Consider the following 9814-nt stretch of genomic DNA (forward strand, 5'->3'; position numbering starts at 1 on the left):
ACATCAAAAATAATAATAAAAACAAACAAACCAAAATGGGACAAAATAAACAGAAACAAAGAACCAAAAAAGAATAAGAAATACACACAAACAGAAACACACACACAAAATAGAAACAAAATCAGAAACCTTAGTAATATATAGGCAAAAGATCTGTAAGATTAAAAAAAAAAAGCCCAGATAAAGCATTGTGAGACAAAAAAAAAAAAAAAAAAAAAAAAACTTTACGAAATACCATTTGAATTCATTTTGTGTTGGCCATTTACTGCTGGGTATGGGGCTTGCCTTTTAGTGGGTTTGTGTACCTAGTGAGACTCTGTTGGAGAAAACTAATGTGTCCTTTGTGAGTGGGTATCAATTGAAGATACCTTTTGGGTGAGGGCTGGGGGCATGTGTCTGCTTCTCCTCTCACAAGAGGACCCCACCTTGTGCAGACATATGTAGGCCCCGTGTAAGCTACCAGCCTCTGTGGGCTCACACGTGTGTCCGTCCTGTTGTGTTTAGAAGGCCTTTTCCCTTGGTGTTCTTCCCTCTGGCTCCTTTAGTCTTTCTACCTTTTCTCCCACAGAGTTCCTTGAGTCTCAAGGGGAGGGATTTTTTTAGGACTGAGTGTTCCAAGGTCGGCTGCTCTCCGCATGTTGTCCAATTGTGGGTCTGTGTACTTCTTCCCATCTACTGTGGGAGGAAGCGTCTCAGCTGAGGCAGACACTGACCTATGGGTCTTGCAGAATGTTGTCAGGAGAAATTTCCTTGCTACATTCCTTTAGCAGAACAGTAGCATTTGGTTTTCCCCTAGGTTCATGGCCTATCTTGTCTCAGGTTCTCGGCCAGCCAGGCAGTGTTGGGCTTTAACTCTAATAAGATTTAAATAAGATGGCCTCCATCTTATGGAGTGGGCTTTCATTCTAATGGGATAGCGGTTGGATGCTCCCACAACGTCTGTGCCACTATTGCACTGGCACATCTTGCAGGTCGGTCACCATTGTAGGTTGCAGAGTTTGTAGGGTGGTGGTGCCTTTCTCTTAGGGTATTGTGCACTATCAGGAACACTAGTCAGTAGAGGGAAAGGCTCTAGGAAGGAGCCAGCCTGACTTCTCCAGCGAGTCACGTAGGTGTCATCTTCAGCTAATGGGTCTCACAATATGTTTGTAGAGAGCAACCAATACCACACTGCTATTATAATCATTGTTCTAAAGGGCTCAAACAGGAGCATTACGTGTTTTACTCATTGATGTGAGATATGAATCAAGGAAAAGCAGATTAAGTTGTTAGAAACAAGACTGGCTTAGAAATCAAAAGTTTAGACTGACCACACAGCAAGGCTTCCCTCCCCTGTCTGACCAGAGAATGAAGGCTGAAGCAGTGAGTTCATGCACAGATAGAAGTGTATGTCTCCAGATGGCTTTTCCCAGTGGCTGCATCTGGCTCTCAGTCCAGGGGCTGCCTTAGGCCCTCAGGCATGGAGAATAACACAGATGCAAATACATGGGCCGTAATGAGCTCAGTGAAATGAGGGGAGCGAGAGGAAGGTTCCTCAGTCTCTCCATTTCCAAACAGCTGCCTCTATGCATTCCAGCCTGGCTTGAGCACAACATCCCCAGTGCAAGCAAATTCTGTTTGTCTGTGTGCAAATATCACAATGCACAGGCACACCCACTTGACATGCATCCAGTAGTCAAGAGGAGAGGCGCAGGGTAGAAAGATTGCATCAAGAGGAAAGAAGTGAGATAGTGTCTTAGTTAAAGAGTCTCTATTGCTGCGAAGAGACACAATGAACACAGCAACTCTTATAAAGGAGAACATTTGATTGAGGCTGGCTTACAGTTTCAGAGATTTTGTACATCATTTTCATTATGGTGGGAAACAAATCATCATGCAAGCAGACATGGTTTTGGAGATGTAGCTGAGGGTTCTACATCTTGATCTGTAGGCAACAGGAAGTGAACTATCTCCCACATTGGGTGTAGCTTGAGCATATGACAACTCAAAGCCCATCCCCACAATGACACACTTCCTCCAACAAGGCCACACATCCTAATACTGCACTTCCTATAGGACAAGCTTTCAAATGCATGAGTCTTTTGGTGACCATACCTATTCAAACCACCACAGATCATAATTCCCAATCCTAGCTGACATAAAAATCTCTAGGGAAGACTCTAAAAATAGTGATGCCTGATATGCTCATTTTTACTTCTGAAAAATCATTTTAATAGGTGTGTGTGGAGGTGTGGGGGGTGTGTATTTGGTGTATGTACACATTTGTGGGTGTCCATAGCTGTCCTCTGACCCCAAACACGGGCTGCAGCAGGTGCACGCACATGATAAATAAACGTTACAAAAAAACTCTGCTCAGATAGAGAGAATCACAACCCTGAACAAAGGCTTTGTTGATCTGTGTAGCTGAGGACTATTATTTCAAAAATATCTTATGTAATCATCCTCATTTTCCCTTTAAAACCTTTCCCTCTTCAACCTTGTTGAGCCTGCTTGGAAGTTTACCATGCCACAAGCCTTCTCACTAGGATGAAATGCTGCTCCCCAGTAAGTTTAATAACATTTGATTTATTTATTTAGTTAGTTAGTTATTTGTGTGCGTGTATGTGTGCATGTGCGAACACACCAAAACGCCTGTAGAAGTCAGAGAACAATTTGAGAGAGCTGATTCTCTCCTTCCACTACACGGGTCTTGGAGATAGAATTTGTGTCATCAAGCTTGACAGCAAGCATGTCTACTCACTGAGCTGTGGTGCTGGCCCTAAATCTAATCCTTAAAGAACAGCTCTCTCTGCTCCTTGATTTGACAACAGCCAGCTTGATTTATTCTGTAGTGATCCTACTCGTGTTGGCTGAGGGCGTGACTTTAGCATTATGCTTCTGGTTAGAATCACAGGTTTCATCAGAGTGGAGGGAATAACTCCTTGGTACAGCATGTGCTTAGCAAGGTTGAGGCTTTGGGTTCAGTCTCAGAACCAAAGTGGGGGGGGGGCACAAAAAACAATGACAAAAAAACAACCTCATTGTTCTAATGTGATGCATGCCTGTGGAGCAACTAGATACAATGCAAGGATGGAAGCTTTCCTTTTTGCCTGCATGGTATTTTACAAAGTCAATGCATGGATGTTGAATGGCAGAGGGAAAAGAAGATGGGCAGAGATGATGGCTTCGTGGTTAAAGCTCTTGCCATGAAAGCAGCAAGCATGAGAACAGCTCAAGTCCTCAGGATTCACATGAATGCAGAGGGTGTGTGTTGCAGCCCACCTGCAATTCTGGAGCTAGCTCATCCCTGGAACAAGGTGGAGGGGCTGTATCAGCATGTCTGGTTTGAGTGAGAGACCCTCAGTGAATAAGATGGAGAACAAAGACACTCTGAAGCAACTTTGAGATTTGCAGACACACAAACATGCACACGCACACACACACACACACACACACACACCAGAGAATACCAGAAGAGGAGTTGGATCCCCTGGAGCTGTAGTTACAGACAATTGTGAGACTCTTGACATGCTGCTGAGAATTGAACTTGTGTCCTGTGAAAGAGCAGCAAGCTCTTTTAGCCACCAAGCCATCTCTCTAGCCTCTTTTCTAATCTTAGTTATATTTTGATTCAAACCTTCAGGGAGAAAGATCCAGAATGGTGAGCAGAAGGGCCAGGGATGAGAAATAAAGAAGATGGAAGAATAAAGGACACAAAAGCAATACCTGAGACCAAGAAGTCTTGCATAACCTGGAAGACTTATGCCAAGCAAATTTACAAAGTACAGTATCATACATACTATTTGTGGGGGTGGAGCAGGGGTGTGGCCAAGATCAGTAGAGAGCCAAGTGAGACGATGTTGGCAAAGAGAACATGAAATGATCTCAGACACAGCTGCCTAAGGACTGATAACCACAGCCCAGGGAGGTGAGTCTGGTCCACAGAAACCACAGCCTTGACTCCTTCCATGCATTGGCTTCAGCCCTAGACCAGTCCTGCCAAGTGCAGCCCTGGACAATAGAAGCAAAGTTCCCTTTGTCCCTTCGTCAGGGTCTCTGAGAAAGTTGGGCTGGTCTGGCTCCCCACAATGACTGTGGAGTTCGGCTCTCATCCGTACAGTGTGAAAAGCAAGCAAATGTTTATGACATATTGGTCCTACTTTCCTAAGTGTCATTGACAGTGGGTGCTTTACTTTCCCCCGCAAATGATCTCACCAGATTTCAATGTCTCTCTCCTTCTTGAGTCAGAGCGTGTCTATGCTTGCTTCCCAACTATGTAGACTAGTTCATGGCTACTAATTCATGAAGGGCAGAGGAGCCCTATCAAGTAGTTCGAGGGTATATACCTAGTGATCTGCAAGAAGAACTGGGAAAATGAGCATATGTATATACAAGCACATCTTCATGAGTGAGGAAAAGAAATGGCCACATATTAAGGGTATTAGTTAATTATTAATTATGAAGTGTGCCTCTAATGCAGAAGCCAGTAGAGTGTTTCTCTTCTGTATCACATTTCAGATGCTGGAGACACTTCAGAACATTGTGATGTTTATCACTGTATAAAATCGATGGTTTTAGATCAGCTACTAGATCGTTATATTTCAGCATATATAGTGGTAGTTCACACATTTGTTTTGCGGGCATTTAAGCAGATATATCTCAGGATAATGGTACCTTTTGTATTCCTATGCATTTATATATTTAAAGGGTAATTGAAAGACAGGTCCATAAGTTTTACTAGGCTTTTACAGAGAACTCTGTCCCATAAAAATATAAGATCCCTGACTTAGGGGATGGTAGATCTTCAGAACAAGGGGCTCAATAAAGCCTCACTCCAAACGGAACCACAAACCTGTAGACACTTACATAAGAGAGAAGTACACCTTTGGCTCTTTGAATTCGTGGTATAGAAATAAAGTATCATAACCACATAAATAGTTTTTAATTATTTTATTATTTTTAAAGAATACTGAAAAGAATTAAGATATTGAAGTTCAACATTTTAGTGAAGAAAAATTAACAAATGCATAAATTTGCTTGAAGGAGATCATTAGAGACCTCTGATTTGAATTGATTTCAATAAAGGTATTAATTAGTGTAACATTATACCTCTAGAAATTTTGAAGGGATCTGATATTCAAAGAAAGGAAAATGGGTCCATAATATTTAATTTGAATTTTTAGCCGTTGAATAGATACTATTCTTATCTCATATATGTTTTGAATAGAAACACCTACGTTTAGAAGCTTAAAATATTTATTCTTAATCCATAATAGAATCAAAACGGATGTTATAATAAATCAATTTCATTTTTAATGCAATAAGGACAAGAATGACATTAAATCTGTACTATACTATTCATTCATGCTGTGACAATGAGTTTTAAATTTTAATTCAGATCTTAATAAAGGCTTGAAAGACTACATAAGCTATTCTTGGATTAATTTATTTTTAAATTATGCTTTTGCTACATAATTAATTTAAAGCAGAAGAAGTTGCAGTCAAATGGGAAAATCTGAGTGTCACTATATTTTAAATATTACGAAGGATATACAAAATATAATGATTGGAAATCCACTTCATATATGAAATGACTATTTTATGCCCTATACATAAAGTTTTTAAATTTCCTTTAAGTATTACAGATGTCATTGTTTAGATTTTCATTGTTTAGATCTTATACACTCTCCAAAGGTTTTTGTATTGAGGGCCTGGTTCCCAGCTGGAGGAAGGTGAGGGTTAATGGAAGGAAGTTAGGTCATTTGCAGCATGCTCTTGAAGGGGCGATTGCCACCCAGCTCCTACTTCCCTCTCCTCTCGATTCCTGGAGGCCATAGATTGAGTGTCTCCTCCCCACCATGTGTTCCTTGCTATGATGTCATGACCTACGCAGGTCAGAGAGCAAATGGAGCAGCTGGCTGTCGTGTGAAACTGCAGAATTCACGAACAACAATGGAAGATTCCTCTGCCCCAGTCACTTCTCTTAGATATTTTATCACAGTGACAGAAAGCAAGCCACTCTGGAACATGTCTTTGGGGATCAAATAAGCAACTAGACCACGATATCTTGAAAAGAAGACTTAGTTCACCATAGAATATTAATGTTAGCTGAAGAAAGACCCAGGCTTATCCTCACTCTTTGGCAGAATGTTCTGCCAAATCATCATTTATTTACTTACCAGAGGACTCTGGATCACACAAGACAATCTACATTAACCTATAATGTAGTGAGAGCTTTGGATCGTGCATGATCAGATTAACTTCTGTAGGGTGTGGTGGCTAAAGTCAGCTAGATGCATGTAGACAACTATGTCTATGAGACCAGGCTCCCTTACAAAGTCTTCTAGGCTCAAGCAAGCTTTCCTGGTTGGCAACACCCACACAGACTGTGACACACTGTTGGGTGGAGTCAGCACCATTTGTACCTCAACTGGGAAAACCTTCCCTTCGAAGTCTGGGAACTCTGTCTGTGTTCCTTTGTGTTTTGTCTATAATAAGCCATAACTATATCAGCTTTGTGTTCTTGAGAACCCATTAACTTATAGCTGGTGTCTATAAGTTCTGAATGTCATAGCTGACTACTGAGCCCTCTACACCATGTAAGGAAGAAGCTATTGGTTCTCCACTTTGCTCTATCCTACCTGCTTTCCTTCACAGCCTCTCTAACATTCCCTTGTTCCAGGGGAAGATGAGCAAGAAGTGTAAAAGAAGGCATCTTCCTTCTCCTTCCGTGGAATGAAGAACCAGTGACTGCCTAGAAAGGGAGGCCGCAGCACCCAGGTCCTTACAGTGCAGGGTTTTGAGACACTCAGTGGCTCTGTCCCAGGGACTATAACAGCTTTTGTCCTCTGGCGAATGACCTCCTTTCTCTTTTTGGTTTTTCTATATCCCCCAAATCTTGTCCAACACTCTCTGAATTAATTTTCTCTCAGCTTTCAGGTATCCTGAAAGTACAATGACTGATAAAGATTTCCTATAGTAATAATAAGTCTCACCTTTTTTATCAGATGGAAGTATTTTGAACACCCTCTGCCCACTGGTTGCTAGGTTTCTCTATGGCTAATAAAGAGCCATTTAATTTCACAGTATTATAATCCCACAAAGGAAAGCACGATTCTAGGAAACACCTGTAAAATAGTGAAGGTCTCTATTAAAAGAAACAATGGAAACATACACATTTTAAAGTGTGCTTGCTGCAACAGGATGAATTTAAAAGACCAGGTCAGGTGGTTCCATATTTACGATATTTACTCTCTCTGGTCATAAAGCCACAGGGGTGGTCATCAGGAGGACAAGTTCTGCAATCCAATTTCCTTTCTGCCATCTATTGGCAACTTGGCCTTAGCTCTCTCTGTGAGTCATTTCCTTATGTGACAAAGGGAATAGAAACAGGCCTGTATCAGGGACATAGGAGACAGCTCAGGACGTAAGGTCCCTCCACACAAATATGAGGACTCAAATTCCAGTCCCAGAACCCTCATAAAAGCTGGGCATGGGGGCTGCAGGTATGGCTCAGCTATGAAGAGCATTTGCTGCTTTCGAGAGTACCTGAATTTGGTTCCCAGAAGCCAGGTCAGGTGACTCACAACTGCCTGTAGCTCCAGTTCCAGGGCATGTGTGTGTGTACTGGGTAGGAGTACTGGCTAGTTTTCAATTTGCTTTAGGTCATGATGTTTCATCACAGCAGTAGTAACCCTAACTAGAACAAGGGTGGATAAAACAAATCAAAAACAGAAAACAAAAAAACACCGCAGGGGAATGGAAAGTAGGCAGAAAAACATTGACCCGAAAGTCAGTGGCCAGAAAACCTAGCAGACATGAATAGCTTCAGGTTTAGTGAGAGACCTTTTCTGTAACAAGTCTTTCTCGGTACTGCCAGCTCCCAAATAATGACACGGAGACTCACTATTAATTATGAAAGTTCAGCTTTATCTTAATCTTGTCCTTCTATTTCTTATAACTTAAACTAACCAATTCATTTTCCTCCACATTCTGCCACGTGCCTTGTTACCTCCACTTTCCTGACTACTCCATGTTGCTTTCTCCGCCTCTCGCTGGCGACCCTACATTTCTTCTTCACTGAGTTCTCTCTGTCCCCAGAAGTCCCACCTAACTTCTTCCTGTCTAGCTATTGGCCATTCAGCTCATTATTAAACCAATCACAGTAACACACTTTTCACACAGTGTAAAGGAATATTCTGCAACACTTTTCTCAAAACATAAGTTAGTTAGTGGCTGAGGAAGATAACTTCAGATCCTGGTCTCCATTCATGGGTACACACACGTGAAACTGTGACCACACATAACACATAACTCTCTTCCCCCCATCTCTTCCCCCCCGACACACACACACACACACACACACACACACACTCAAAAAAGACTTACCACATTTGGTAAGGGCTAGATGTTTCAATAATCCGTCCATATATCACCAGAATGTTTCACAAGCAAGACTGATGGGAAAGGAAGGCTATTTTATCTCTCATCCATTTAAAATGTATTCCGTGAAAAAGATCTATCTCTGTCCATAAATGAAAAGCACCAGGTGGTTCTCTAATGTTTCTTCTAAATAATCGAAACCAGATTAAGCACCAAAGAACCATGACGTTAGGATGTGGTGGCCCAAATAACAATAAGTTTCAGGTTTCATTCCATTTCCCACTCCTGGGATCTTCTGAAGAGAAGCCAGGTTGGGAGGACAAACCTCTATTTTCTTCTTTTCCCTCACTTTACCTGCCCCCTTGTCCTCCCAACATGGCAATTACAGTTTGTCAGTTGAAGTGGGAGGAAAGGTAAGGATGGGGTGGACAGAGAAAGAGAAGATATGAAGAGGTAAGCATGGGGTGGGCAGAGAGGAGAGGTAAGGATGGGGTGGGCAGAGAGAAGAGGTGAAGAGGTAAGGGTAAGGTGGGCAGATAGGAAAGGTAAGGATGGGGTGGGCAGAGAGAAGAGGTGAAAAGGTAAGGGTAAGGTGGGCAGAGAGGAGAGGTAAGCATGGGGTGGGCAGAGAGGAGAGGTAAGGATGGGGTGGGCTAAAAGATGTCCCTTACGCAGTTCTTATGGAGAATGTCCTCTCTCTTCCAAGCCTGACAAATATTTAAGGGTACCTATACCCGTACTCGAGTCCCCGACATGAGGTTGGCCATACTTCACATATTGAAAGCCATGTATGTTTTTCTGGTTGTGACTAGGTGTCACTCCATTAGCAGGTGTCTTCCCACATCACGTATGTGTACCTGGTGGCATCTCTGTCACAGCCCAGGAAACTCCTTGGCTAGGGTATTGGGAAGCGCTACACTGGTGGTTCTCAACCTGTGGGTCGTGACCCCCAAGGGGTTGCATACCAGATACTTACATTGTGATTCATAACAGTTAAGGAAATTACAGTTATGAAGTCGCAATAAAATAATTTGTAGTTGGGGAACTGTGATAAAGATCACAGCATGAAGAAGGTTGAGACCCACTGCTCCAGCGACTTCTTCTCCTGGTCCAGGATGGATTCTTTGCCCTGCTAGACCATGGATGAGGAAGATGACCTCATGGCATCAGCAATTCCCCTTTCAAACTGCTAATGGCATCTTTGGCCCTTGGGATTTCCCATGTGCAAAATACAGCTCACTGTACCTTGGTGTGGCAAGGGAGCAAGCTCTCCGAGGTCCCAAGTGAAACTTTTCTTGGCTTGAGGTAAAGAAGGAAGCATTCCTACCAACCCACTGTGTCCGACACAGAAAAGGATGCTTAGTGCTTTTCTTTCCAAACGTTTTCTTCACCATGTTCTCTCCCCTTCAGTGATTTTATAGACGTGCTAACTCTTCTGTCAACAGTCGAAAGG

This window comes from Microtus oregoni, unplaced genomic scaffold, assembly GCF_018167655.1.
Source record: "Microtus oregoni isolate MIOR12 unplaced genomic scaffold, Mior012 000024F_ref0000369, whole genome shotgun sequence".
Taxonomy (NCBI): domain Eukaryota; kingdom Metazoa; phylum Chordata; class Mammalia; order Rodentia; family Cricetidae; genus Microtus; species Microtus oregoni.